Below are 11,456 nucleotides of genomic sequence, written 5' to 3'. Positions count from 1 at the left end.
GCATATACCCAACTATTCTTCAGAGGTGGATTCTCTTTCCGATAACTTATATCATTGGCAGTACAAAATCATCTATTTGTGCAGTTGATAGATGTAGTGATTACATATACATGTGGATCACTAGATTCAAACATAGATGGTTCCCGATGGAATTTCAATTCTAAATCGGCATACATTGTGTAAAATCAGTAAGTCACCATACGACTTATTATTGTCAGTACATATGGTACAACTGACGTAGTGAGATCCTTATACACAAGGATTACTCCTACAATGATGATTATCCATGTTTGTGTGTCTGCAATGACGACACATGTAATCATCTAAATGACGGAGTTTAAAATGAAGAATTTTGGTAAACCAAAGTACCGCTCGTTACTACAAATTGAGCACCTTCAATCATACATTATGGTATACTATGTTGTCTATATCCATAATATATTAGAGAAATTCATTGTGGACAAATCTTATCCATCCATAACTCTCATGGTAGTTCATTCTCTAGACGTAGAGAAAGATCTATTTAGACCAAGAGATGATGAAAATGAGATATTGAGACTCAACGTTTCATAATGCCATTGAATCCACCAAACACAATTGGTTGGTACTCAAAAATATCTTTAGATATCTCCAATGCATCAAACATTTTGTCTTGGTTTTTCAGTTTCACAGAAATGTGAACACCGATATCATTGGATACAACGATCAGATCCCCACTATGTCAAATCGTAGACAAGCTTAGTGTTCCTACCAGGTGTGGTAGCCCTCTCATGGAGAGTCTTCGAAACAGACCTCGTGGCTACATTCACCAACAGTTATCTCAATGATAATGTGTCTTATGTTGCCCGGATGCAAACAGGTTACGTAATAAGCAATATCGCTATATTGCATATCTTACAAGTCTAAAGTCTCTACCAACTTTTCACGGAATTGGTATGTGACGGCTTCGAATTTTGCAAGAATCAAGGGGAGTATCTTCCTAAATTGTTCCTGTTCAATGCATCATATTATACTCTTTTTCCCTTCATGAGTTTACTTTATAGGTTCTCATAAAGGTTTTTAATGAGGTAATATCAACACATGATCATATGCCATACTTTCTGTTTTCCCCACCGGGGTTTTTAGGGAAGTATATACGGCATATTTATTGTTCTCTAAACTCTATGGATTTTCTCATATTGAGTTAAAAGAGACGATAACCATTATATATTGCGTCATTTTCTCCTTATTTTTCGCACCGGGTTTAAAGGAGTTTTGGCAACATATAAAACACTATACTCCTCATATTTTTCCCACAGGGTTTTTGGAGGAGTCTCTAATCAAGATGATGATTTTGCATGAACAAGTGTAGATTAGGGGGAGTGTTACAATTAATTATGTGGATAATCCCCACGTTGTAATTAGGAGGCAGTTAGCCATATGCTAACCGTCGCATCTTTCTCTCCCTTCTCTTCCAAACGCCGCGTCCGGTGGATGCGTCCCCTCAGGGGATATATAATGTAAATCATCATCAATGAAGAGAACAGTTGAATCATTTGTTGTCTCTCTCGCTCGTCTCTTTTCCAACATTCTTGATTCTGCACCCAGCAAGCCCAAGATGTCCATAAATAAAAAAAAACAACAAACACTGCACAAAAAGATGTTGTTAATAGGGTTGCAAGAATGCTAAAAATACAATATAAATAATGATGCTAGAATAGTAATTGTGTAACACCATCCGACAACTACAATTCATGAAGGAAATATATCAAAACATCCACCAAAGAGGTGCATGAATATTAGTTTCCCATGGAAATTATAAAAACTACACGCAGGTAGCCAACTTTTGTCCTCTGTTTTTTTGCATACGCAAAGAATATGAAGTCTCAAAGGTTCTAGTTGTAAAACACACTCCAAAGCAAACATATTTTCCTATTCCATATTAAAATATAAACTGTTTGAGGATAACCCAACTTGGAAAGCTAGTCATCTTTTCCAAGGGACCTTCTCTAAGCAATAAGAAGAAAGTTCATGCCACAAATGGGGCCTTCTCTAAGCAGCAAGTAGAAAGTTCAGGTCACAAAGTTTACTCTTAGACATATACACAATAAAATAAAACAATGATCACTTGAACTAATTGGAGAATAACATGCGAGCTTATAGCATTTGATCACTTGAACTTATAGCAATAGAAATAAGAAATGTGTACGGCCTGACCTGTGGAAATTATAAGAAATCTGTAAATACTAGTACTGCAACCAACATTTAAAAATACTAGTGAACTTGAACTTATGGTCTCTCGAGATCTGAACTGACTGTTACAAGCACGCGCACAAAAATCCAATGAAGTTGATATCAGTACATGTTAAAAAGCTAATCAAGTTCATGTATATTAATTGTGAGAAGTTCAAAAAGAAACTTTTTAAAAGTTTGTACTGAAAAGATGTAGTACATGTTAAAAACTTATTAATATGTATAGCAGAGAACCTGTACTACTAGTTTTGTTGAGGACTGAGGGCAGTACATCCCCGTGGCAGATAGGTAATTTCAAGTTCTATATGAACTAGCACTGCTGGATCGGTCGAGGAAGTACTGCCTCCAAAGCTTCTAGGCGCAGGACAAAACATGTCGCGTTTGGCCGCCTGGGATCCGTCCATCGACGCATCGCGTACTCAGAAACTTTCTTGTCTGCGACATCACATAAGAAATCAAGCAGGGCAATGAGGAAACTGCAAGCCCACCGCAAAGATGCAGCAGCTGCAGCTGCAGCAGCATCAGCATCAGCACAATACGACCATGCAGAGGGACGGCAAGAGGGACCACCGCAGAGCGGCCAAGAGGTCTACTGCCCACCGGACGGAGAAGGCGGCAGACCAGACAGCCCATAGGAGAGCGGCTGAGGCGCCTCCCCACCGGACGGAGTGAAACACCAAACACTCACATCTTATCTCTGAATGATAACCAGAATATCTAATACTAAACAATTACTGAGAATGACATAGGGACAAGACATACTGAAGAAGAAAATGAGATTGAAGACTGAGAAACTAATGAAGATCCAAACTAGTATATTTATCTATCATAAGAAGACAGAATTACAAACTGATGAAAAATTATATCATGAACTGATACATATAGTATAGATATAATTTTCTCTGGACAAGTAAAAAGAAATCTCCAGCCAACCATTGTATTGCAGAGACTAATTAAGCTATGTTTTGTGGCCATCCAGCAACAACATTCTTACACACATGGTGCACACAAACTGTCATTGCGCAAATGCGCAACAAGAAACTACAATTAATTAGCCTGTGATGCTCTATTTTAGCTACACTGCAACAATTCATTGTTTTCGATGTATACCACCATCAACCATGGCACTGACACTTAGCATCTAAAAACACACAGTGGAATGTTCAACAAACAACTAGTAAAACTGCAGGTAGAAGCAGGCATGTATGCATCAGCACTGCAGCATGGGCCTATGGATTACCGCTTTCCTAGATTTTCAACGTATGATTTTTCTCTTCATGAACTTACCCATGTTTTCTAAGCAAGATGTGCACTCCCCAAAACAGAGTGTACTTACTAAGAATCAGTAATTGAACTTCAAGCATTTTGTGTGTGTAAAATATACTTTTTTTAACCGAAGTGAACCCTAGTTTGTAGGCGAACGTTTCCATGTAGATGTACAGACTTGAAAAGGCTATGATGACAGAAGTGTTGTATAAAGCTCCACAGAGAACAAGAATCTTTTTTGCCAAATGAATCATACAAAATATTAACCAAAAATCATTTGTATACACATTATGCAGATATCTCATAAGCCATTTTGTGTACAACATCATTATCAAGCACAAGTGCTATAGGAAGAAGATTGAAACACAAAATAAATTGGACTTACCAATGGGAAGTCGATGAACTCAAAAGCATTTAGAAGATGAATTTGTGAATCTGGCTTTTTGATGCATCCTGCAAGAAAATAAGAACAAATATGAGACATGAGGTTTGCTAGGGGGGATGCTGGTGGAAAGAGTAGTCCAGCGAAGGAATAGGGTAGCCTCGTAAAGATGGTTGGCGCAGACGCATCCGGAGAGGGAACCGAAGCCATGCTGCAGGGAGGCCGGCGGTGGCACTCGGGACAGAGAAACCAGCCGAGGTCCACGCGAGGTTGGAGGTTGCGAATCCCAGGCGCGCGGCAGCGGGTGGAGGTCGAAGCCAGTGGATGCTCAAGCTTGGCAAAATCCTTGAACTTGGCGTACACCAGTAGTAGCACTTACTGATTCTCCGCCACCTAAAATTCAGAACACATGGAAAATAAGAATTGCACTGATCCAAAATTAGATTTTTGAACTAAGTGTGTCTCTTGTGTTTGATCATTCCTTGTGAATATTCCATCAAACAGGTTTGTTGTCACTTGATGCAAGAACTCAAAACAAACATACAGAAAGCTATACTTCTTTTTTTCAGCTATTTATGAACTGAGCAGTGCATTTTTCCCTCTCAACACCTCAAAAATTCCAATTAGCTTACGGCACCTATATTTGAACTCTGGACTACTATTGTAACTATATTTTGAACTGTTTTAGTTACTGAAGTGTTTGTGGTCTAGGCCCTAAACCACAGTATGTGTTTCTATTTTTGTTTAATGAACTGCGGAATTTTTTTATACCGAACTGCTACTGCAGTGTATACATATCTAAGTGAATTAGTTTCCATCAACTAACTGATTTCACTTTTTATGCGGAACTGCTACAAATCTATTTTTGCTAGCAACTGAAAAAGCCTACTGTTAGAGTTATAATATAAGTCATGTATACCCCTTTGTATTTATCCCGTAGTATAAGGGGTTTCCTGCATATGTACCACACCTGTACATGTATATATATATATATCGGCCTATGGCCTCATGGGAATACAAGTTGCTTATTCCTAACATGGTATTAGAGCTTTAGGTCTCTTTTTTCGCACGCGCAACTCGTGCTCCGATCCCATCTCGCCGCCGCCGCGTCTTCTCTTCGCCAGGCGTCGTTCCTTCTCGCCCAGGCGCCGCTCCAGGTCGGCGCCGTTCCCGTCGTCCGCTCCTCCCGCAAGCTCGCGGTCGCCAGGCGCCCTTCCCTCCCGCCCAGCGCCGCTCCCGCCCAGCGCCGCTCCCGCCAGGACGCCGCTCCCGCCAGGCCGTCGTTCCCGCCCAGGCGCTGTTCGCCAGGCCCGCTAGGCTCGCAGCCGCGTCTCCTGCTGTGTGGATCGCCAGGTCCCTCTCCTCCCGATCGTCTACTGCTGTCGTCTGAGGTCTGCTGCGCCGGATCTCGCTCCCAGCCGCCGTCCTCGTCCGGCCTCTGCTATTTTCGGATCTTTGCAAAAAGAAAAAGAAATGTCTGCTGCATCAGGCTATGTTTCGGTCCCTCGCTGTCCGGTGATCTTCGATGGTACTAACTACGCCAAGTTCGCTGGCTTCATGCGCATTCACATGCGTGGCATCCGTCTCTGGGGTGTTCTTTCTGGCGAGGTCTGCTGTCCGCCACGTCCGGTTCCTCCGGTGGCCCCTACTCCGCCGACTCCACTGGTTCTTCCTACGGAAGCTAATCAGGCCGCCAAGGATGCGGCTAAGATTGCTGATGAGGTTGCTGATCGTGCCCATGATGAGAGGGCTTTGGCTTATGAGGAGGCTCTTCAGACGTATCATGGTGCTTTGTCTGTTTACACTCAGTGGCTTGATGATGATGTTCGTGCTGCAGCTGTTCTCACTGCTAGTGTTCTGCCTCAGTTTGCTTCTGAGTTTCTGGGTCTTCCTACTGTCTTCCAGATGTGGACCTGTCTTCGTCAGCGCTATGAGCCCTCTGGTGATGCCTTATATCTTTCTGTGGTTCGTCAGAAGCATGCTCTTCAGCAGGGTGACTCTACTGTTGATGACTTTTATGCAGAGAGTTCTGCTATCTGGCGCCAGCTTGATTCTCTCTGCAGTGCTGGTTGTCGTACTTGCCCCTGCTGCCAGGCTGTCCAGGCCGATTTGGAGTTTCATCGCGTCTATGAGTTCATGTCTCGGCTCCGTAAGGAGTTTGAGCCCCGGCGTGCTCAGTTGTTTGCTCGTGGCCGTATTTCTCTCATGGAGGCGCTTTCAGAGATTCGTGCTGAGGAGACTCGCCTACGTGGTGCTGGTTTGCTGGAGGTTCCCTCTGTGCTCGCTACTCGGGTTTCTTCCACTCCACCTGCTGCACCGCCCCATTCTCGCTCGAGTGCTCCGCCGCTCTTGCCCACTCCTTCTGGAGGCTCAGGTCGGCCCCGTTCACATTGTGACTACTGCAACAATGATGGTCATATTGAGTCCCAGTGCTACACAAAGCGGAAACACCTGCGCAAGGCGCGATCATCCTCCTCAGGGACTTCGTCATCTCCCTCACCAGCTTCAGCCATTGCTTTGACCGAGCAAGATATTCTGAGACTTAAGCGTCTGCTCGCGGCTTCAGGTTCTTCCTCGACAGGTACTGCTGGTTCTGTGACTGATGCTTCCCGCACTGAGCACCCGCCCTCTACACAGTCAGGTACATTCCCATGGGTTCTGGATTCTGGAGCTTCTTTTCATATGTCTTCTCATTCTTCCGCTTTGTCTTCTCTTCGCTTGCTGGATTCTCCTGTTCATGTCTTCACTGCTGATGGTACTCCACTTTCTGTTGCTAGTAGAGGCCATCTTTCTACTCCTTATTCTGTTCCTGATGTTGCTCATGTTCCTCGACTTACCATGAATATGTTTTCTGCCGGTCAACTTACTGATTCTGGTTGTCGTGTCATCCTTGATGTTGACTCTTGTTCTGTCCAGGATCGTCGCACGCACACTTTGGTTGGGGCTGGCCCTCGCCGCCGTGATTCTCAGGGTCTTTGGGAGTTGGACTGGCTTCATGTTCCTTCCGCTGCCACCACCATCGCCAGTTCCTCCGCTGCTGTCGCTTCTGTTACTGGTTCCTTCAAGCAGTGGCATCATCGACTCGGTCATCTGTGTGGTTCTCGATTATCGTCTTTAGTTCGTCGAGGTCTTCTGGGGTCTGTCTCAGGAGATGTCTCTTTAGAGTGTCAGGGTTGTCGTCTTGGCAAGCAGATTCAGCTACCATATTCTCATAGTGAGTTAGTGTCTCAGCGTCCTTTCGATTTAGTCCATTCTGATGTATGGGGTCCGGCTCCTTTCACTTCGAAAGGTGGTCATAAATACTATATTATTTTCATCGATGATTTTTCTCGTTACACATGGCTTTATTTCATGACTTCACGTAGTGAGGTGTTGTCCATTTATAAGCGTTTTGCTGCCATGGTTCATACTCAGTTCTCTTCACCCATTCGTGTTTTTCGTGCTGACTCCGCTGGTGAGTATATCTCTAAGATGTTGCGTGGTGTCCTTGCTGAGCAGGGTACTCTTGCCCAGTTCTCTTGTCCTGGTGCTCATGCTCAGAATGGTGTGTCTGAGCGCAAGCATCGTCACCTTCTTGAGACGGCTCATGCTATGATGATCGCCGCCTCTCTTCCGCCTCATTTTTGGGCCGAGGCTATCTCCACTTCTGTCTATCTCATCAACCTTCAGCCATCTGCTGCTTTGCAGGGTGGTGTTCCTTTTGAGCGTCTGTTTGATCGCTCTCCCGATTATTCGATGCTTCGCTTGTTTGGTTGTGTTTGCTATGTTCTTCTTGCCCCTCGCGAACGCACCAAACTGACCGCTCAGTCTGTTGAGTGTGTCTTCTTAGGCTACAGTGATGAGCATAAGGGCTATCGTTGTTGGGATCCTGTCGGTCGTCGGATGCGTATCTCTCGAGATGTGACTTTTGATGAGTCTCGTCCTTTTTACCCACGCCCATCTTCCTCGGTCTTTTCAGTGGAGGATATCTCTTTTCTCACTTTTCCTGACTCCCCTATCACTCCCGTCGCGCCTGTGCCTATTCGTCCCACTCCCTCTGCTTCTCCACCCCTCGTCGATTCACCGCCACCATCTTCCCCGGTCTCCTCACCTAGCATGTCACCGGATTCTACACCTTCATCTCCGGTGACTTCTTCGTCGCCACCCCCTGATTCTACCTTGGCGATTCCTCCTTCTCTTGTTCCATCTCTTCCTCAGCATTACACTCGTCGTTCACGACCTGTGGATGCTTCCTTGGATGAGTCGTCCTCTTCCTCTCAGCCTACTTATGGCTTGCGTTCTCGTCCTCGTCCGCCTATTGATCGCTTTGGATTTCCCACCGCTGGTGCTGCTGTTCTTGAGCCGACTTCTTACCGTCAGACTGTTGTTCATCCTGAATGGCAGTTTGCGATGGCGGAGGAGATTGCTGCTCTTGAACGCACTGGTACCTGGGATTTTGTTTCTCTTCCTCCCGGAGTCCGTCCCATCACTTGTAAGTGGGTCTACAAGGTTAAGACTCGCTCCGATGGTTCTCTTGAGCGTCACAAAGCTCGTCTCGTGGCTCGTGGTTTTCAGCAGGAGCATGGTCGTGATTATGACGAGACTTTTGCTCCTGTGGCCCATATGACCACTATTCGTACACTTCTTGCCGTTGCCTCTGCACGCCACTGGTCTATATCTCAGCTTGATGTTAAGAATGCCTTTCTTAATGGTGAGCTGCGTGAGGAGGTGTACATGCAGCCACCACCTGGGTATTCTGTTCATGATGGCATGGTGTGTCGTCTTCGTCGCTCTCTCTATGGCCTTAAGCAAGCCCCTCGCGCCTGGTTTGAGCGTTTTGCTTCTGTGGTCACTACTGCTGGTTTTTCAGCAAGTGCTCATGATCCCGCATTGTTTATTCACCTTTCTCCTCGTGGCCGGACTCTTCTTCTTCTCTATGTTGATGATATGGTCATCACTGGGGATGACCCCGAGTATATTGCCTTTGTAAAGGCTCGTCTTAGTGAGCAGTTTCTTATGTCTGATCTTGGACCTCTTCGCTATTTTCTTGGGATTGAAGTCTCTTCTACCGATGATGGCTTTTTTATATCCCAGGAAAAGTATATCCAGGATCTTCTTGCTCGTGCTGCTCTTTCTGACGAGCGCACTGTTGAGACTCCTATGGAGCTCAATGTTCACCTTTGTGCTACTGATGGTGATCCTCTCCCTGACCCGACGCGTTATCGTCATCTCGTTGGCAGTCTTGTCTATCTAGCTGTCACTCGTCCGGACATCTCTTATCCGGTTCATATTCTGAGTCAGTTTGTTTCTGCTCCCACATCGGTTCATTATAGTCATCTCCTTCGTGTTCTCCAATATCTTCGGGGCACGATCTCTCACCGTCTCTTCTTTCCTAGCTCCAGTTCTTTACAGCTTCAGGCCTATGCGGATGCTACGTGGGCTAGTGATCCTTCTGATCGCCGTTCGCTTTCTGCTTACTGTGTTTTTCTTGGCGGTTCTCTCATTGCCTGGAAGACGAAGAAACAGATTGCAGTTTCCCGTTCGAGTGCTGAGGCTGAGTTGCGAGCTATGGCTCTTTTGACGGCAGAGGTGACTTGGTTACGGTGGTTACTTCAGGACTTTGGTGTTTCTGTCACTACACCGACTATGCTCTTATCTGCCAGTACAAGTGCTATTAGCATTGCGCGCGATCCTGTGAAGCATGAGCTCACCAAGCATATTGGTGTTGATGCTTTCTATGTGCGCGCTGCTGTGCAGGATCAGGTCGTTGCTCTTCAGTATGTGCCTTCCGAGTTACAGTTGGCGGATTTCCTGACGAAGGCCCAGACTAGAGCACAACATGGCTTTTATCTCTCCAAACTCAGCGTTGTTCCTCCACCATGAGTTTGAGGGGGGTGTTAGAGTTATAATATAAGTCATGTATACCCCTTTGTATTTATCCCGTAGTATAAGGGGTTTCCTGCATATGTACCACACCTGTACATGTATATATATATCGGCCTATGGCCTCATGGGAATACAAGTTGCTTATTCCTAACACCTACAAGGTGTACACAGTTATAGCAAATCCTATGAGAGGCAATTGATCATTCCCATTTCCATGATACGTGTGTTAACATGTGCACAGGAACCACCGCTGCATAATGAGCAATTGATCAATTTCTCCTTTTTGCTCACTTCTTTGTCCTTGCATCAAGCGAAACCAGATTTTACATTAGCTACAAATGAACATGAACACATCAAAACTAGTAGGGAGTGCACTGAGACATTTTAGCAAACACATGGCATGCACTCAGCAAAAGCTTATGCAGTGAAGAACAAAGAGGGGGGCGGTGGGCAGGGACATGTGCACCAGCTGGGGTAGGGGACGCATATGGGAGCCCAAGGTGCGGGCGGAAGGTGGCTCGACACAGTCGGCCTGGGAGCTGCGACGGGTGAACGGCCTGGGACGGCCGGGTTGGACTGCTGGTCGCAGCGGCGGCGAACCCAATGCCCTGGCCACACCGGGATGAGAGGCAGCCAGAAGGAGGTGGAGGGCATGTCCATGGCGGAGAGATTGAACGGCCTGTGGTTGTAGCGTTGAACTGCCTGCACATGGTGGTAGAGCAGTAGCAGCGCATGAATCTGGTGCGGGGCGCCAGCCGCGGCGCCGGTTGTGTTGCGGGGCGGCGGGATCTGGGAAGGATGCGTCGTCCGGCGGGTCAGGGAAAGGATATGGAGACCGGCGGCGCGGGGGAAGGAGGAGGGTGGCGCACAGTGGGGAGAGGCGGTCGGCGCGGGGGAAGGAGGGGCCGGCGCGCGGGGCAGGGAGATGGCCGATGCGGGGAAGGAGGGGCGGCGCGCGGGGCAGGGATACGGCCAGCACGGGGAAGTAAGGGTCGGCGTGCGGTGGAGGGATGCTGTCGGCGCGGTGGAAGGAGGCGGCGACGATGGTCAGTTGGTCACAGTGGAGGGGCGTGGGTGCGGGAGGTAAGGGTGTCCTTTTTTTCTCGAGTGGTACCGGTTCGGGCTGCTGGGCTCAATTTAGGAATTTGCCAATCGCGTCCTATATAGGGCCGACGGTAACATAATACTCCCTCCGTTCCTAAATATTTGTCTTTTTAGTGATTTCAAATGGACTACCATATACGGATATATATAGATATATTTTAAAGTGTAGATTCACTCATTTTGCTTCGTATATAGTCACTTGTTGAAATCTGTAGAAAGACAAATATTTAGGAATGGAGGGAGTATTATTTTGTTACTAGTAACAGAAAAGTCCAGCCCATTCAGATGCACTTTCAGAGCTGGAGGTCGCCGCCTCCCAGGATGAAGATGAAGCTGTCGCATCTCCCAAAGAGGTGGAAAGCGAGGCCGTCGCAACCTCCACGTTGGAGGAGGGTGGTGGTGATGACGATGACGACGACAATGACACTGAAGCCTCCAAGGAGGAGTTCGAGGGAGACGAGGGTGCGGTGGCACCTCCTCCCCTATGAAGGTTGAAGAAAGGGCACAATGGAGAGGTCTCCTCTAGCAAGGCTAGAAACAAAGAACAACGGCTGGACATGCCGAAGATCTGCGAGCCCGTCAGGTGCTTGGGAGCGCCTCCGCAGCT

General features: G+C 46.7%; 1 long non-coding RNA gene across 4 annotated transcripts; it reads right to left on the bottom strand.

Annotated features, from left to right (window-relative positions):
• Nucleotides 1–1,178: 1,178 nt before the first annotated feature.
• On the bottom strand, nt 1,179–10,879 carry LOC120966461 (uncharacterized). Of its 4 annotated transcripts, none has more exons than XR_012187804.1 (3): nt 9,900–10,879; nt 3,884–4,765; nt 1,179–2,667 (listed from the first exon to the last, which is right to left on the bottom strand). It is a non-coding gene; the product is annotated as an uncharacterized lncRNA (long non-coding RNA). The 4 variants fall into 4 exon arrangements; XR_012187805.1 differs by having other exon boundaries at nt 3,884–4,273; nt 10,212–10,879; XR_012187806.1 differs by having other exon boundaries at nt 1,179–1,627; nt 2,467–2,667; nt 3,884–10,867.
• Between the last annotated feature and the right edge of the window lie 577 nt (nt 10,880–11,456).

This window comes from Aegilops tauschii, chromosome 6 (genome assembly GCF_002575655.3).
Source record: "Aegilops tauschii subsp. strangulata cultivar AL8/78 chromosome 6, Aet v6.0, whole genome shotgun sequence".
NCBI lineage: Eukaryota > Viridiplantae > Streptophyta > Magnoliopsida > Poales > Poaceae > Aegilops > Aegilops tauschii.
This window is presented reverse-complemented; position numbering and strand designations above follow the sequence as displayed.